The sequence below is a fragment of the Python bivittatus genome, unplaced genomic scaffold (genome assembly GCF_059951505.1).
Source record: "Python bivittatus isolate LINGU-HERP-01145 unplaced genomic scaffold, Pbiv_v1 ctg000430_np1212, whole genome shotgun sequence".
In the NCBI taxonomy this organism is placed as follows: domain Eukaryota; kingdom Metazoa; phylum Chordata; class Lepidosauria; order Squamata; family Pythonidae; genus Python; species Python bivittatus.
Genome location: NW_028277071.1, coordinates 1,566,665 through 1,582,499, shown reverse-complemented (window position 1 = coordinate 1,582,499; position 15,835 = coordinate 1,566,665). Strand labels below are relative to the sequence as shown.

Sequence of the window (15,835 nt, the reverse complement as noted above, 5' to 3'; positions counted from 1 at the left end):
TGATCTTTCTCACTGCAAAAACCTAGCCCCTAATTCATTGCTTCGCACAGTTAACCAATTGGAGGTTCGATTGCACCGTGGCTCTCTCCCCACATACAATGGATCTACGAAGCCCACTTAAATATTTTTTGTTGAAATCTTGGCTTCTCTTCCCAGCTTTTTCTGGCTGCAGTATGGTTGCAGTGTGGATACCTGTCCCCTAGATGGCACTGCCTTCCCTATCACTGTAATCAACTATAAAATTAAAGCCACACTAGGAAAAATACAAGGAGATAGTCCTGAATTTTAGAAACTGCTCCTCCCACCCCTGGGAAGATGAGGCATGGGAGGAAAAGTCAACTGCCTCCATCATTGCATTCTCAGCAAATCTAAGAGGGCCCCATTGTTAAAAAGCAAAGCATCCGTCTTTGGGATTTTGTGAACCTGTCCATATTGTTTTCTTGGCAACAAAATGGAAGGGAGATGCTCCTCCCCAGATATTTTATTGACTTCCTGGTCTAGCCTACAGCTGTAGTGGTCTCCTTTGCAACTCTGCTTAGCTGGGAACCCATTTTAAAGATAAATTATTGTGGGGGGGAGAACTAATCTTCCTTTCAGGTAAGTACTAGCTTCCAAAGTGGAGAGAGAGAGCTTGCAAAAATGCACAGGAGGAACATTTGTAGGCCATGCTTCTGAAGAGTGGTTGGCTGTAAGACCCCTGGGAAGCCTGACTCTCTGGTCCCCAAGCTTGACTTCTGTTTCTCTGAGCAAGGATTCACAACTTTTGGGCATGAGCACCTTACTCTGGGCATTGCCTAGAGGGCTGGGAGAAAATCAGTGGTCCTCATCCGTGTCCAGGTTAATGGGATTTTGTGAATGGGTTCAAACCTCACCCAAAGTGATGGCTTCCTCAACACGCCACAGTAACCTGGCTTGCACATCACTCCAAGCCAGAAATCAAGGGTGGGCCATCTGTGGTTGCCTCCCTCCCACCCCTCGGATCCTGAGGTCGGATCCTGCTGCAGTAAAATGGCCAACTTTCAGCGCAACATTTCTCAAGAACCTTCTTTCCTTGCTAAGCTATTCTGGCCCCAACTCCAACCTCTCTATAAACAGCTGCAAATCAACAGATATATTTTTGATTCTAAGTACGTACTGGTTTACGTGTTCTAACTTTAGAGTATCTTGTCATATTAATATTCTGTTTGTTGGTTACGCTTTCCACTTTACATGTCTCTTTGTTTGCCTGTTTGTTTTTGACTGGGATGGAGGTTGGAGTCCCTTCCGAACTAAAGAGGGGAACAGGAGCTGGAGGAGGAGAGAGACAGGAGCACCCCCATTTTGACCCATTATCCCTCTCCCTAAACCAGTGTTTCTCAACCTCTGCAGGTTTAAGATGTGTGGACTTCAACTCCCAGAATTCCCTGGGGGTTAAAATCCACACATCTTAAGCCTGCAGAGGTTGAGAAACACTGGCCTAAACTATACGGGCGCCATTTTCCCTCTGACTTTCAGCAGTACAATTTCAAGTCATTGGGGGACGATTTAAGATTCTCCTCTTCCTATACTACTGGTTTCAGGATGTTTTTTTCTTCTTTCCCCCCATTTTTCTTTTGGGGTCATCATAAATTCAGTGTTGTCTTCCGTTCAGATAAAGATGGCATTATATCAGTGTATCCTTTTTACAATGTTATTCCTGAGCAGCAAACTTGTTAAATCTTTCCAGACAAGAAATAAAATGGAAGGCATTGATTTTGAAAAGTGGACTTACGCCCTTGATTTTGTAAAGGCTATAGCTGGGGGCATGCATTTGAACTGGGAGAAGTTGGTTTCACTCACTGTGTTCCACCATGGTTTGTTATAAACCACAATTAGCAGGGTTTGCACAACACACCACCGTATAAATTATGCACCGTAATTGAGTTCACACAACCCTCTAAGCTTAGCATGATATATGAACCCATTCATATCCAAAAATTTGCACCCCAGATCTCCTTCCCATTAACCACAGATAGGTTTCCTCCACCTTGCAGAATAAATTAACTGAACATGTCCACTCTTCCAAGGAAGATTACTCAAATCTGTTTGCCCCTTTTTTTCTGCAGAAGGAACTGCTCAAAATATCTCATACCAAGTGCACAGCGATCCAAAGGGTCAAAGCTTAAATAAAATATTTAACCTTTTTACTTCCGGTTCCCCATTGCACATACTAATGAATAGGCATAGACTGAAACTCGATAGGCATGCTGGGAGATAGCTATTTGTATCCCTTTAAAACATTGCATTTCCTATATGCCCCTCTTATCTTTGTACTTTCTGACCCCCGTCCTTACAGGCTCATCCTGTGTGACGCGTTACCTCTCCTTATTCTGCGCACGCTTTTGCCCCGCACATGGCGGCGTTCCAAACAATACCGGAAGTGAAGGCTTCTCTATTCCCCCCGCCCTAAGTGCGCGAGGGAGAGACAGAACGCGCGCCCCCCCCCCAGCGCATGAATGTTTATTCCAGCCTTTGGACCTGCGCCTGCGCCTGCGCGCTGCTGCTGGGTCCCAGGGATCGGGTGGGCGGAGTTCGTTTTGTCCGGGACGCTGATTGGCCGGGGCCGGGGAAGGAGCGTGGACAGGCGAAGGGGGCGTGTCTCGCGCGAGCGGTCGGGGCGGGCAGAGGAGAAAGGAGGCGAGTCCGCGCGCGGGCTTGTCAGTCGGCGCTGGGCAGCGGCAGGGGGCGGAGGCTGCGGCAAGAGCAGTGGCAGCAGCGAAAGCGGCGACAGCGCCGGCGGTGGAGGAGCTGCCGCTGCTGCCGCCGCCCCCTCGCGGCTTCCTTTCCTCCGGGCCCCAGCGGCGGCCGGTGCCGCCGCCACCACCGCCACGCTGAGCTCCCCGCAGCGGGACCCGCCGCCGCAGCTCAGGTGAGGCTCGACGGAGGGCTGCAGGCTCGGCCCAGCTGCTGCTCGACGCCGGGCCAGGCGCTCCTGCTCAGCCTGAGTAGCAGGCCCCGGCCCGTGGAGAGGCCGGGCAGTCGCTTTTGCCCCACCTGGGACTCGGGCTGTTCTGTGAATGGGACGTGTAGTCCCGTCCCTCTGCAGGGATGATGAGAGCTGTAGCTGGTGCAGGTAGAAGGCTGCAGCGATGCTGGCGAGAAGGATGGGAGCTGTAGTCCCTCTGGGAGAAGCTGGAGCAGGTGCAGCAGCCCGGCCGGAGACAGCTTGAGAGGCTGGGTCCAAGGGAGGGATGTCTCTAAGCCTGCTCAGGGTAAAGACGGCCAATGAGAGGGTAATATTGCGGATGGGGGGGCGGGCATGGCTAAGATTTGGCTAAAGAGCAATATTGCTTTTCTTTCTCTCCAGTAGATGGTGAAATGAGAACCCAGAGTTCTCCTTCTCTGCTTCTCCAAAAGGGCAAAGGAGAAATTAGGGATCTCGGGACCATGTGGCTGGTGGAAGCAAGGAGGGCTACAAAATGGGGGAGCTGCATTGGGTGCAAAGCCAGCGGGGGTGGTTGCCTGTCCTCAGTTCAAGATGGCAGGGTTGAGTGTTACATCCCAGTTGGAACTGAGATCTTCAACAGAAGGAGTCTAGGGGGAAGGAAGGGAAGAGGGCCACAAAGGGGGGAGTGGTCGATCAAGGGGGGGATTGAGTTTTGCATTGAAGTAAGGAATGAGATCAGAGGAATGGCCTTGGGAGGAGAAAATGGATCAAGAGGGGAAAAGAGAGGCTGCAGGAGGAGAGTTGTTGTGGGTGCTTGAGTTCAAAAAGAAAACAGAATAAAGGGAAATCTGAACAAAGAATAAATCTGGGATCCTCTGAGTATGCTGGAACTGCAGCTCCCAGAATTCCCTACTCCTGCTGGCTAAGAATTCTGGGAGTGGTGGGAAGCATGGTGGAGAGCAAGGTTTAAATGAGAACATGAATGTGGTTTTTGCAACCTTGGGTCTTTTATCAGAATGTCCCTGCAACCCCTCCTGCTTTTTTTCTATAAGGCCTAGAGAAATGGGGGAAGTGTTTTGCAGAAAGCATAGGGGGAAGGGATGTTGTTGTTGCTTCCTAATGTGACAACGACCTTACATGTCTGCAACAGTGTTGTGAGATAGGTCACAACAACTTTCCAAAGGTGGTTTCAGCCCACCCATGATAGTGCTTACTATTCTCTAGTCTTCGTTGTTCTAGGGTATTCTAATCTTGCTGGCTATCAACTCCCAATAATTCCAGGCAGCATGGAATAATGGAATATTATTGTTGTAGCCTGAAAATCACACCATTTAAAACCAATACTTGTTTTTAATATATCTAGCTTTAATCTTATGCCTTAATATAAACTGCAGAGAGTAGATCATTGGAGACGCCATGTTGGGGAAGTCTGTGAGCAGCTATTTATATTCAGGTCAAGATGTCCCTCAGGAAGATCTGAGGGAGGTCAAGCAGCAGCTTCCCATTTTATTCCACTTCTGTTCTGAGGCAGGAGTTGTAATTCCACTTTTAAATACTCTTCTATCCAGATGTCTTGCATGATAAAAGTTTATCAGATTTATATAGCTCCCCATCTCAAGGATGTGACTTTGAGTGCCATACAATAGAAACAAAACAATTACAAACAAAGCCTTAAAACCATTAAAAAAACTATTAAAAACATAAATATAAATAAAACCACTGGAGTTCCTGGGTCCTCTAGGATGAAATCCAATGTATGTGGAAATAAAATCTAGGCTATGGCTACAGTTGTACTTAAGTGTTAAGGAACCAACAAAACAGCTGGAGATGACCATGTTCTCAAGAAATCAAATGCTTTCAGAGTCATTCCCAGGTTAGTTTTACTCATGCAGGTAACTAGTACAAAAATTATCCTCCCAATCCCCTTGTTGTTCACACAGTGTCAGTGTTAAGCCTTTAACGATATTTAATACCAGCTGTATTTCTTAGATCCAGCATTGCATTCTTAAAAGCTTCCACATTAGTTACTGTACAACATGAATTGCTTAGAGCTTCTTTCAAAACAAATATTAGGACCATATCTCTGTTAGCCACCTTAAGGAGTTGCCTTCAAGTCCTTTTGAATTCTGCACTGGGCAAGGTAGTGAACAAAAACAGATCCACAAAGAAGGAGGAAAGAAAAAAAAAATAGCTGATGTTGAAGCTGCAGGAGTTTGCATTTAGTTACCAACTTGATGGAATGTGGGAGGTAATCTGCAGACATCCAAATTAGGCTTCATCAGGTGCCAAGTTGGTTTCAGGTTGCATAGCAGTTTCTCCGAAGAGTTCCTAAGGGACCGCTAGTTTATCCTCAGTTCCTGAAAGTAAATAGTCCAGCTACCTTTTCTTGCTACATATGGCTTGTTTTAATTATTACCTGCATGTCCTACGTTTCCTTCAAGGGGACCTGCAAAACTCTGCCTAATAATTGTCATATTATCTTCCTAACAGTCTTATGAGGTAGACCCAAAGGAAGTGTCATGGCTGAATAAGGTTTTGAACCCAGGCCTCACCTGGTTAAAGACATTAACCATTCTGTTATGTTCTCTGCGGGTGGAAAAAAAGGTCTCCTATGTCTACCCAGAATACTGCTGCCTGATACAAAATTGTTATTATTCAAAGTGTGAATTGAAGCAAAAAGGGAGTTTCAAGCTCACTTGAAGATTAAGGTTGCTGGATCCACCATTAGTTATTGCAAATCAGGAGTGGAGCTGATTGCTCTGAAGTAGAGACCAGTGAAGTTCCTGCTTATGGAGAAATGCCAAGAGACTCGAAAATGTCCCAGGATGTTCTTCAGGGGCTATCTGTTTCTGGTGGTTAGGAGTTATGCTGTGAGCTTTTATTCAGCTACATTCTTCTCCGTCTCATGATTCCCTCCCTGCTCTTTTTGTGCCTGGGGGACAAAGAGGAGAGCCGGAGGTGAGGGAGATGTTTGAATTGGAAATGTGCCAACTTAGTCTAATGGGTGGCTGGAGGCAGAGGACTTCTCCCTTGAGATACGGAGGTAGAAAAACAAGCAAAAGAATGACTCTCAGTCAAGAGTAGGGAGAGGGGAATTCTCTGCATGGCAGACAATTGCAAAGATGGTCTGTGTTTCAGGGTGAATGGATAGCGCTGAGAGTACATAGTCATTTGAGTAGCCTTCTCTAGCCTTAGTGTGTGTTTCCAGATGTTTGGAGACTGGAGGTCAAGGGAACTGTAACCCTGTACATCTTAAGGAGCTATGACATGTCTTTTGGAAATAGAATTGGCAAGTTGTTGTCTACAAGACAAATTGGAACCTTGACACCTGTTCTTGAATTTTCCCTTTAGGTCATGGCAGCTTAATTAAATCTTCTGGGTCATGCTTTCCTGAAGTGGAACAACCATCCCCCTTTGGTCAGACAACTTATGAAGCATTCCTTTGTAGGTGAGGTGGGAATCTGTTCTCCTAGAACCTTGGTTGTGGTAGTGTCCAACTGCTTAAGCATTGGCTATGCCCTGCACACAATAGCTTAGAGCTTGATCTGCTTCAGGGGATCTTCTCCCCAAAGCTGATCAATAGAGTTTCCTGGTTACTTTGCTCTTTTTGTTTCTGTATCTTATTCCCATTATGTTGGGTATTCACAAAGATAGCAAGATGGGAATTTTGAAGATGAAGAGAAGCTTCCTTTGTAGATTGAGAATGAGCTGTGGGCTCAGTAGTAAAGTGCCTTCTTTTCATGAGGATCCCTGATTGAGCTGGTAGAGAGTGACTGAACTGGAAAGATCTACCTGCTGTTGATCAGAGTAACCCCACCTTTCCTGACTTGATGTCCTGTATAGGCTGGTATGTTGCCCTGCAGGGAATCAGGTTAGGTTCCAACCATGCCAACTGGGAATGCTGGAACTTCACTCCTATCCATTTCTAGGATACTATGATGTAGAAATCTGGAATAGATCATAGTCAGATGGACTAAGACAAGGGGAGCCTCTGACTACAGTTTCTCTGCAAACACTCTGTATAAAGATTGGGGCAAATAGCATATCCCCTTCAGGATCTTTTCCCAGTAGCTGCCAAATTATAATTTTAACATAATAGGAAGCAAAAACTGTTAACCATTCAGAGTAATCTTATTCACTTTGATTTGAATTTAAATTATGTAAATTTAGTCTTGTCCTTGTCCCACCACTTAATTCTGTTCCTCCTACTTTGGCATGCAGTCCTCTTCCATGCCGAAGGTGGCCCGGGGTCCCAAAGAAAAGGCATGTACCTCTGCTGTATGGTGTAATGTGAATAGAAACAAAGACCTAGAATATATCTACCCCAAGCTGAACCCATTGCATCTGAAGACGCATCTGTTACACATGCTGTAGAACTTGGATTATACTTCGTAGCTTGGCTTTTAGAATGTTCACTTCAGTCATGAAAGAACCTCTTTCCAAATGTGCAGTTCTTGACTAGTTTTAGGCTTTTGCATTTGCATTTAAGGTTTTGCATTTATGTGGATTAAAATGGAGGGGTTGGGTGGGGTTTCCTCCTGAAGTAACTTTGGATCCTCTTCCCTCAACGGAAGGATGTGTGGAATGGCTATTGTTCCTCCATGTGGTGTCCCGCAGCATGAGGCCAGTGCAAGGAGGAAACAGTAGGACTTGAATTCATACCAAAGCAGCTGTGTGCACAAACCTGTAATGGAATATTGTATTTCTTTCTCTAGCTAATGAATAGAGTAGAACGACTGTCTTTTGAGAAAGCATAGAGTAGGTTGGCAGACTCAACAAGCCATTGCTCATGAGAATTCTGATTTTGACAATGCCAGTCATTAGATGCCTCTGATTGCATTCAGGCCTGCCAGATCAGTGCTGGTATCGTATTAGCCCATTGTGGACATGCACCCTGCCAATAGTCTTAAGCCCAGGTGCAGAATATTTGATGGAATCCAAAACCAGCTTCTGCATCCAAATCTCTGTCCATCCTTGTTTGGCTTGTATAAATGGCATGTTAACATGTGCAGCACAATGAGGCAGAGATGAGTTGCTTGATCAGGCTTCCCCATATGGTGCCTTTCAGATGTCCTGGGTCGTCTTCAAACCTCAGCCATGGCCAGGGGGCACAACAGTTTATGGGAGAGGTGCACGCACGGCCTATGGCTTGTGTACTCAAGGCTGCAGTCCAAAAGTTTATGGAGTGGGACAAAACCCAGAATTTGTAGTTGATGTACGTTTGTTTGAAAATGGATTGATTAAGAACTATTTTAAAAGATTGGAACTGATTTCATTGAGACTTGATTACAATTTATTACAGTTAATATGATTAGTGACCAATGATGTATTTAATTTCCCCCCTTATTGTATTTAAAAATGCTTTTCTAACAACTTTTGGAGAACTCTAGGGGATATGCCCTGTGGCTGGAACTCTGGGCACTGTAGTCTAGAACATTTGCAGACCATCAAGTTGGGGAAAACTACTGTGGGTTCTCATAACCCTAAAATCATTCTGGTTGCAAGTCTAGATAATGTTGCATTGTTTTTGTATGCTTTTTATAGGACCTGCTTTATTTCTGCAAATGGGCTTCCAGTTTTGTTCCATTTCACTTGCCTACTTTTATGCCACTCTTTCCAACTATGGGGTGTTAATACTTGTGCATCTATATGGTAATTTTAATTTACAGTAAGTCACCCTGGGAGTTGCTGAAGGGTGGGGTATATAAATTGCTTTAATAAGTAGATCCTGAGGTGGTAGAATGCACTTACAACTCTTTAGATGGGGGGAAGTGGGTTGAGGTTGGAATCGGTTTGTATGTGAATAGCTCCCTAAGTAGAAAAATAAAGAACGGAGGGACAACTGGGCACAAATCTTTCTTCCCTCATAAGCTACAATTTGTAGGTTGGGGAGCAATAAAAAGTCTTAAGTCCTCCCTGCAGTCAGAGTGATTCAATCAGTCCAACAATTACATCCTGCTATGCCCAATGCCCTCCAGGTGAAGACTGCAATTTTCATCATCCTCCACTCATTTGGCCATTGGGACTAAGCTGTGGGAGAGGGGGGACCAGGTTGAGAGCAGCTGATCTAGTTTGATATCTGCACTTTACATTCTGACACCTGGAGATTGAAAGGGTATTTAATTGCAGGTCTTTCTGCTGTTCTGCTTTCCAGGAGAATTTGCCTCTCCTTCTGCTTAGCTGACCTTGGCTGATCTTGAAAAAGTAAGGAGGATCAGACCTGGATAGAACTAGGATAACAAGCCACCAGGAGATCCCAGTTCTGTTTTTCTTTGTTGTTTTTTTATGGGTGAAAGTGATGGAGAGCCACTTCTACACAGTTATACACAACTTGGATATCTAACCATACAGTACAGTGTTGTGCTTGACTCAAAGGAGAGTTTTCCTTTTTTTACCATTCTTCCCAAAAAGCAACTCACAGGAAATCTGGCTGTGGCCTAGAACATATAACCCGTTCTATTTTTAGTGTTCAAATCCATTGTCTTTAAGCCACTTTAGAAGCAGTTAATTATTAATTAATTTCACATTAATTAAATTATAAATATTTCATAGTTAATTTTTATAGTAATGTTATTAAACATTACAATTAAAAGGAACTAATACAAACTAAAAAAATAAAATAGAAAAAAATAGAAAGTGCAGAAAAAATAGAAAAGAAAGAAAAAATAAAAATGTAGTAAAGAAAAAAGAAATATATAAAGAAACGACTTCCCCCTTCATCACAACAAGTATAAACAATTTTAGTAGCTTATCATCTTCTCTTAAAATACAACAAATGATTTCTTCCCATATCTCATCTCTTATCTCTAAACCTTTAAAACCTCATTCAGTCCTGGTCAACAAATGTCCATTGAGGGTTACCAGAGATAACACATCTATTTTAACCTTAGACCAATTATGTATTCCTTCCTTTTAGTTTTAACAATCTCGATCTTTAATCCCTTCAAATACTGTCCTAGAACTTGATGTCTTTTCATTTTTTCTTTGTTCCTTCTCACAAAATCCTTCAACAAGGATTTTAACAAGACTCTTTTGTAAATCCGATATAGGAAAGTTATCCAGGTTACTCTTTTGTTATTTGTATATCCCTTTTAATTATTAAGACATCTGCCAGTTTCATTTGTATATCCAGTGTAGTGTCTTTTTCCATATCATTCTTGTAGCCTGTCATTTTTAAATTGACTTTCAAATTAGTCTCAGTCTTGTCTGGTAAAACTTGTTCCTCTTTGATAACATCTTTTAAACACAATCTATAGAGGCCGACACTCTTAAAATTAACTTCTGGGGCCATTGTTCAAAAATATCCTTCAATATGTTCAATGTTGAAATATTTTGCTCCATTCTGTATTAGTAAGAGAAATGTAAGTGTACTTTTCCTTTAATTGTAATCTTTAGTTCCTTCTGGTTCCCTCTAGTGTCCAACCTTCAAAGTCCCATCCTGTCGTATATACAGTGCATTCGGAAAGTATTCAGACCCCCTTCACTTTTTTCAATTTTGTTATGTTGCAGCCTGATACTACAATTGTTCAAATTCCTTTTTTCTCTCTCAATCTACACTCAGTACCCTATAATGACAAAGTGAAAACAGAATTTTAGAAATGTCTGTAAATTTATTAAAAAGAAAAAACTGAAATATCACATGTACTTAAGTATTCAGACCCTTTACTCAGTACTTTGTTGAAGCACCTTTGGCAGCAATTACAGCCTCGAGTCTTTTTCAGTATGATGCGACAAGCTTTGCACACCTGGATTGGGGGATTTTCTGCCATTTTTCTTTGCAAATCCTCAAGCTCAATCAGGTTGGATGGGGAACCTCGGCGGACAGCCATTTCCAGGTCTCTCCAGAGATGTTCAATAGGGTTCAAGTCAGGGCTCTGGCTGGGCCACTCTAGGACATTTACAGAGTTGTCCCTAAGCCATTCCTGTGTTGTCTTGGCTGTGTGCTTAGGATCGTTGTCATGTTGGAAGGTGAACCTTCAGCCCAGTCTGAGGTCCTGAGCGCTGTGGAACAGGTTTTCATTGAGGATATCTCTGTCCTTTGCTCCATTCAGCTTCCCCTCAACCCTAACCAGTCTCCCAGTCCCTGCTGCTGAAAAACACCCCCACAGCGTGGATCCTGCCACCACCATGCTTCACTGTTGGGATGGTATTGGGCAGGTGATGAGTGGTGCCTGGTTTCCTCCAGACATAACGTTTAGAATTGAGGCCAAAGAGTTCAATCTTGGTTTCATCAGACCAGAAAATCTTGTTCCTCCCAGTTTGAGAGTTCTTCAGGTGCTTTTTTGCAAACTCCAAGAGGGCTTTCATGTGTTTTGCACTGAGGAGAGGCTTCTGTCTAGCCACTCTGCCATAAAGCCCAGATCGGTGGAGGGCTGTAGTGATGGTTGTCCTTCTGGAACTTTGTCCCATCTCCACACAGGATCTCTGGAGCTCAGTCAGAGTGACATTGGGTTCTTCGTCACCTCTCGTACTAAGGCTCTTCTCCTCCAATTGCTCAGTTTGGCTGGGTAACTAGCTCTTGGAAGAGTCCTGGTTGTGCCAAACGTCTTCCATTTGAGAATTATGGAGGCCACTGTGCTCTTGGGAACCTTCAGTGCAGCAGAAATTTTTTTGTAGCCTTCCCCAGATCTGTGCCTTGCAATAATCCTGTCTCTGAGCTCTGCAGGCAGTTCTTTTGACCTCATGGCTTTTGCTCTGATACAGTATGCATTGTCAGCTGTCAGGCCTTCTATAGAGAGGTGTGTGCCTTTCCAAATCATGTCTGATCAATTTAATTTACCACAGGTGGACTCCAGTCAGGGTGTAGAAACAGCTCAGCAACTATCAGGAGAAATGGGAGGCATCTGAGCTAAATTTCAAGTGTTGTTGCAAAGGGTCTGAATACTTATGCCAATGTGATATTTCAGTTTTTCCTTTTTCGTACATTTGCAAACATTTCTAAAATTCTGTTTTCACTTTGTCATTATGGGGTACTGAATGTAGATTAATGAGGGAAAAAATGAATTTGAATGATTGTAGTATCAGGCTGCAACATAACAAAATTGAAAAAAGTGAAGGGGGTCTGAATACTTTCCGAATGCACTGTATTTTTTTAAGAATTCAAAACAACAGCATTTTCCCACAGGAAGGTTTCTGATAATTAATTTCAAAGTCTTATTTCAAATCCATTTGGACCCTTAGTCTGTTTATAACTTTCCAAAATCGATGTTCTAATCTTTGCTGTTTATTCCAAAAGAGAAATGTTAAGTCCTTAAACTTGTATTTAAAACTTCTTTTGCTAAGGATTGAAAGAAACTCACCCAGTGCTCTAAAACTTGCTGTTGCGAAGGTTCCTAGTAGCTAAAAAGCAGTTAAGAAGCAATTTCCGAAAGTGATTAAGAAATGAGGCTCAGCAAACCTTATGTTAGTATAGGCTACATTAAGTTTAGTTAGAATCCCTCAACTCCCAGTTAATTTTTAACTGTGAGCCCCAAGAGGTCCAGCCAGGCACCCCATGTGGCATGAATAGATTCTATTCCCATTTCCCCAAATGGAATACCCCCAGAAATGTGACTTCAGCTCCCAGACTTCCTCTGCCAATATGGCCAATTGCTGACCATTCTGGGAGTTGAAGCCATGTACCTAGAGGGCATCCAGCTTGCATGGGACTTTCAATAGTTGCATGAATATGAAAAAGAATAGGAAGCCAGAAAATTGGAAATGGCCAGCCAATCCAATATTTTTCTTAGAAGTCGTGACTTTCCAGGAAATAACTTCATGATGTTAGAGCCTGGGGTGGCTTTTCCCAAAAAGTGAGTTCTAGAGCTTCCTAGCCTAAGAGAACCTTCTATCTACTAAAGGAAGGTGGGGATTCCACAGATCTGCTTTGCAACTTTGGCATTTGGTAGAGGATTTGGGGGAGTGCATCCTGTTTATGGGCATTTTATTCATCTGAAAGTGGTTGGTCCCCATCCCATTCCCAGAGGGTTGCACTACAAATGAGGAACATGAGCTGCCTTTCTCAGGGATCCTTATCAATCAGCACTTGGCAGTCCCTAAGAAAACCTTGGTGAACTTCTGAGGAGCCCTAGAATTCCACAGTATAACTTGGCAAATTGTGGTCCAAGTCAGGGTCTGCACTTGCTTTAAAATGTTCTGTTTCCCAAGGGCACAGTGTTTGTAGCCATACATAATTTTTTACTCATCTTGGGCTTTGAGGTGGTGGTGATGGGGGTGGTAACAACAGGTTGCTGTAATCTTTTAATCCTTTTTGGATTGAACATGTAACAGCAGAATTTTGTGCTACCTGTTCTCTGCAATTTGCAGAGAATCCGTAAATTTGCCCATCCCTGATATATGTTGTATTTTGTCTTTCAGCTATCATCCATGATGATAAATGTTGGTTGTATAGCAGTATCTGTCTGCATGGCAGAATGAATCAAGATTTGACTACAAAATCTAGCATTTTTTTTAAAGAACAGAAGAATACTCAGCAATAACTTTCTACTGCTTATTTATTCCTCACTCCCACCTCTTTGTAACTTCCTATTTTCTGTTCCCTTCATCCACCTTTTTATTTTTTTGGATTTTTGGCAGGCAACCTTGTAGTTTGAGCATTCCAACCTGCTATATTCCATACTAGGATGGATAAGCTACTTACAGATCCCTGACTTAGTTGTCATTTTTATATTCAATCCTCTTGTTGTTTACAAAACCAAAATGGCATGCCTCATTTATAAATTGTGCATTATTAGTATCAGTTCAATTTAACCGGTGGGCAGGTTTGTTTTTATTTATTCTTTGACTACCAGTAATTTCATATCTTGGGGTAGGATTAGCCATTGGATCTGGACATGGTGTTATTTAATCTGAGATATTTGGATTTTTGACAGGCAACATTTGATGGATTTCTGTAATGCTAGTTGAGTATTTCTGATCCTGCTATTGGAATTCTGCGCTTGTACAATTCTTGTACAAGTAGAATTCTTGCTTGCACAAGGTAGAAATATTATTTGCTTTCACCTGCCTACCAAACCAAATTCAATGAAAATTTTTGTTTAAATATCAAATGCTTGAGAGAAGCACTCACTTGATTTAAAAGGAATAAGCTGTGGGTGGTAGATGTGTCACCAAATTAGATCTGCTGAGGACAGAAAATGTAAATTAATAGCATCTTTGGGAAGGTAATGCACTGTAATCAATTCTGGACATTTACACTATTTTCTGGTTCGGCTGTCAAGCCTTCCAAGAGCTCTTAGAAAGCACTAGTGTCACTATACACACTATTCACCAAGCCACGGTCTGATGTTACATGCGCAGAGTGATTTGGGCTGATTCAGAAGTTCATTCTGCACATTGGTGTATTAAAAGTTTAGCTCATCATCTCCCAACCTGATACAGAGTTGGCTGAAGTTGATTGAACATATTTTGCAGCTCATCTGGAATATAAAAACATATTTCCTCAATTTGGATTCCTGCATTGAATAGAGTTGGACTCGATGACCCCAGTGGCCCTTCTAACTCAGTGATTCCAAGGTTGATTATTAGCTATAATATGTGTGTACTTTCATTCCCATCTATATTTTGTGCAAAAGGAAGGTTGAAGGAGGTATTCTTGTCCCAGTTTAGAATAGTTTCTCCGACTCTTTATTGTACAGTCTACAAATGAAGTTGGACTGCAGGCACTAGGGGTGTGAGTAAGACTGGGTTTGCACATTGTGCTAAGTTATAACACTGTGAGTTTTGGTTTTGGCTTAGGCAGTTATGTGAACCCAACCATTGTGGCTTGTAAATGATGGTTTCAAGGCTTGTTTGCCCCTGACCAGTTGCACTTCATCCAAGAAATAAGAGTTACAGAAATTGTGGATGAGACAGAGAAGGTATACCTTGAATGTAGAATTCCCGAAGAAGTGTTTTGATGCTTTTAATTGCCCTGTCTTGTTTCAGTCACTCAAGTCAAGATGGCATCTAGAGGTGATTTTGGGCCCTGTTCCATGCAAGGTCTGCCAGACACAGAGCAGAGCCTGCATGGAGTAGGGCTTGGGCTTCAACCAGGGCAACAGACCAGGCTTTTTTAACAGCTTTGCTCAACAGAGGGGTGAATTTGGCCAGCTTTTAGTCCACATTTGCTCATGGGAGGGAAGCATACTTTCGCTTTTGTTACCATGCACAACCGGTGTGTTCACTGTAGGCAGATTGCAAGGGTGTGATTGTATATCTATTGGCAAGTGTTTGAGGTATCATAAATATTTATTCCCTTCCCTGCTCTCCATTCCGTGCACAGTTCTCTCACTTGCTTCTGAATGCTCTGTGCATTTCAACTCAAGTGGGAAAGGCCAGCCACCAATGATTATGAAAATAGAAGCTGCTTTTAGTAGCTGTACATGCCTGAGTCTCTGAGACCCACAGAGCCCAATTAAATGCTCCTGATGTTGCAAAGCTCTTGAGAAGCCAGAGGGAACAATCATAAGTGAAATCCTGGAAAACAATATCTGAGCTTCAGTCTTTTGTTCCAGCCATAAAAATTGTGGTCTAGATTCCATTTGCCACTTAACCTACCAGCTTCTTTTTGCAAGCCCATAAGGATTGCTGAATGGATAACAGCCCCCTGCTGCAATCTCTCAAGCAGGTGTGTGAGTGTGCGCCTTCAAGTCAGTGTTGACTCCTGGCAACTGCCTGGACAAGTCCCTGCAGTTTTCTTGGCAAGATTTTGGAAGTGGTTTGCCATTGCTTTCTTCCTAGGGTTATGCTTGCACAACACGTTGTTTGCAAATGGAGTGGCTAAGGTAGAACCAAACATGTCACATTATCTCTCAGCTTGTCAGGGCTGGTTGGCAGTAGTTACTGAGGGACAAGGAGGTCCTGTATCATCACAGTGATGTGCAGGCGCCTCCCTTGTCCATTTCTGGCTAGCAGGAGTAGAAGGAAATGTAGTGTGTGTGCTGTCACCTA

The 15,835-nt window shown here is 43.1% G+C and overlaps 1 protein-coding gene across 3 annotated transcripts in view; it reads left to right on the top strand.

Moving 5' to 3' along the window:
- Positions 1–2,670: 2,670 nt before the first annotated feature.
- The window catches only part of LOC103066474 (vigilin-like), a 50,562-nt gene continuing 37,397 nt past the window's right edge, over positions 2,671–15,835 (top strand). The window contains exons 1-2 of one of the 3 annotated variants that reach the window (XM_088144191.1): positions 2,671–2,887; positions 6,257–6,353. The gene's annotated coding sequence lies outside the window, so the exon portion shown is untranslated. The remainder of the gene's footprint in view (positions 2,888–6,256; positions 6,354–15,835) is intronic. The other 2 variants (XM_088144190.1, XM_088144192.1) reach the window with 2 other exon arrangements.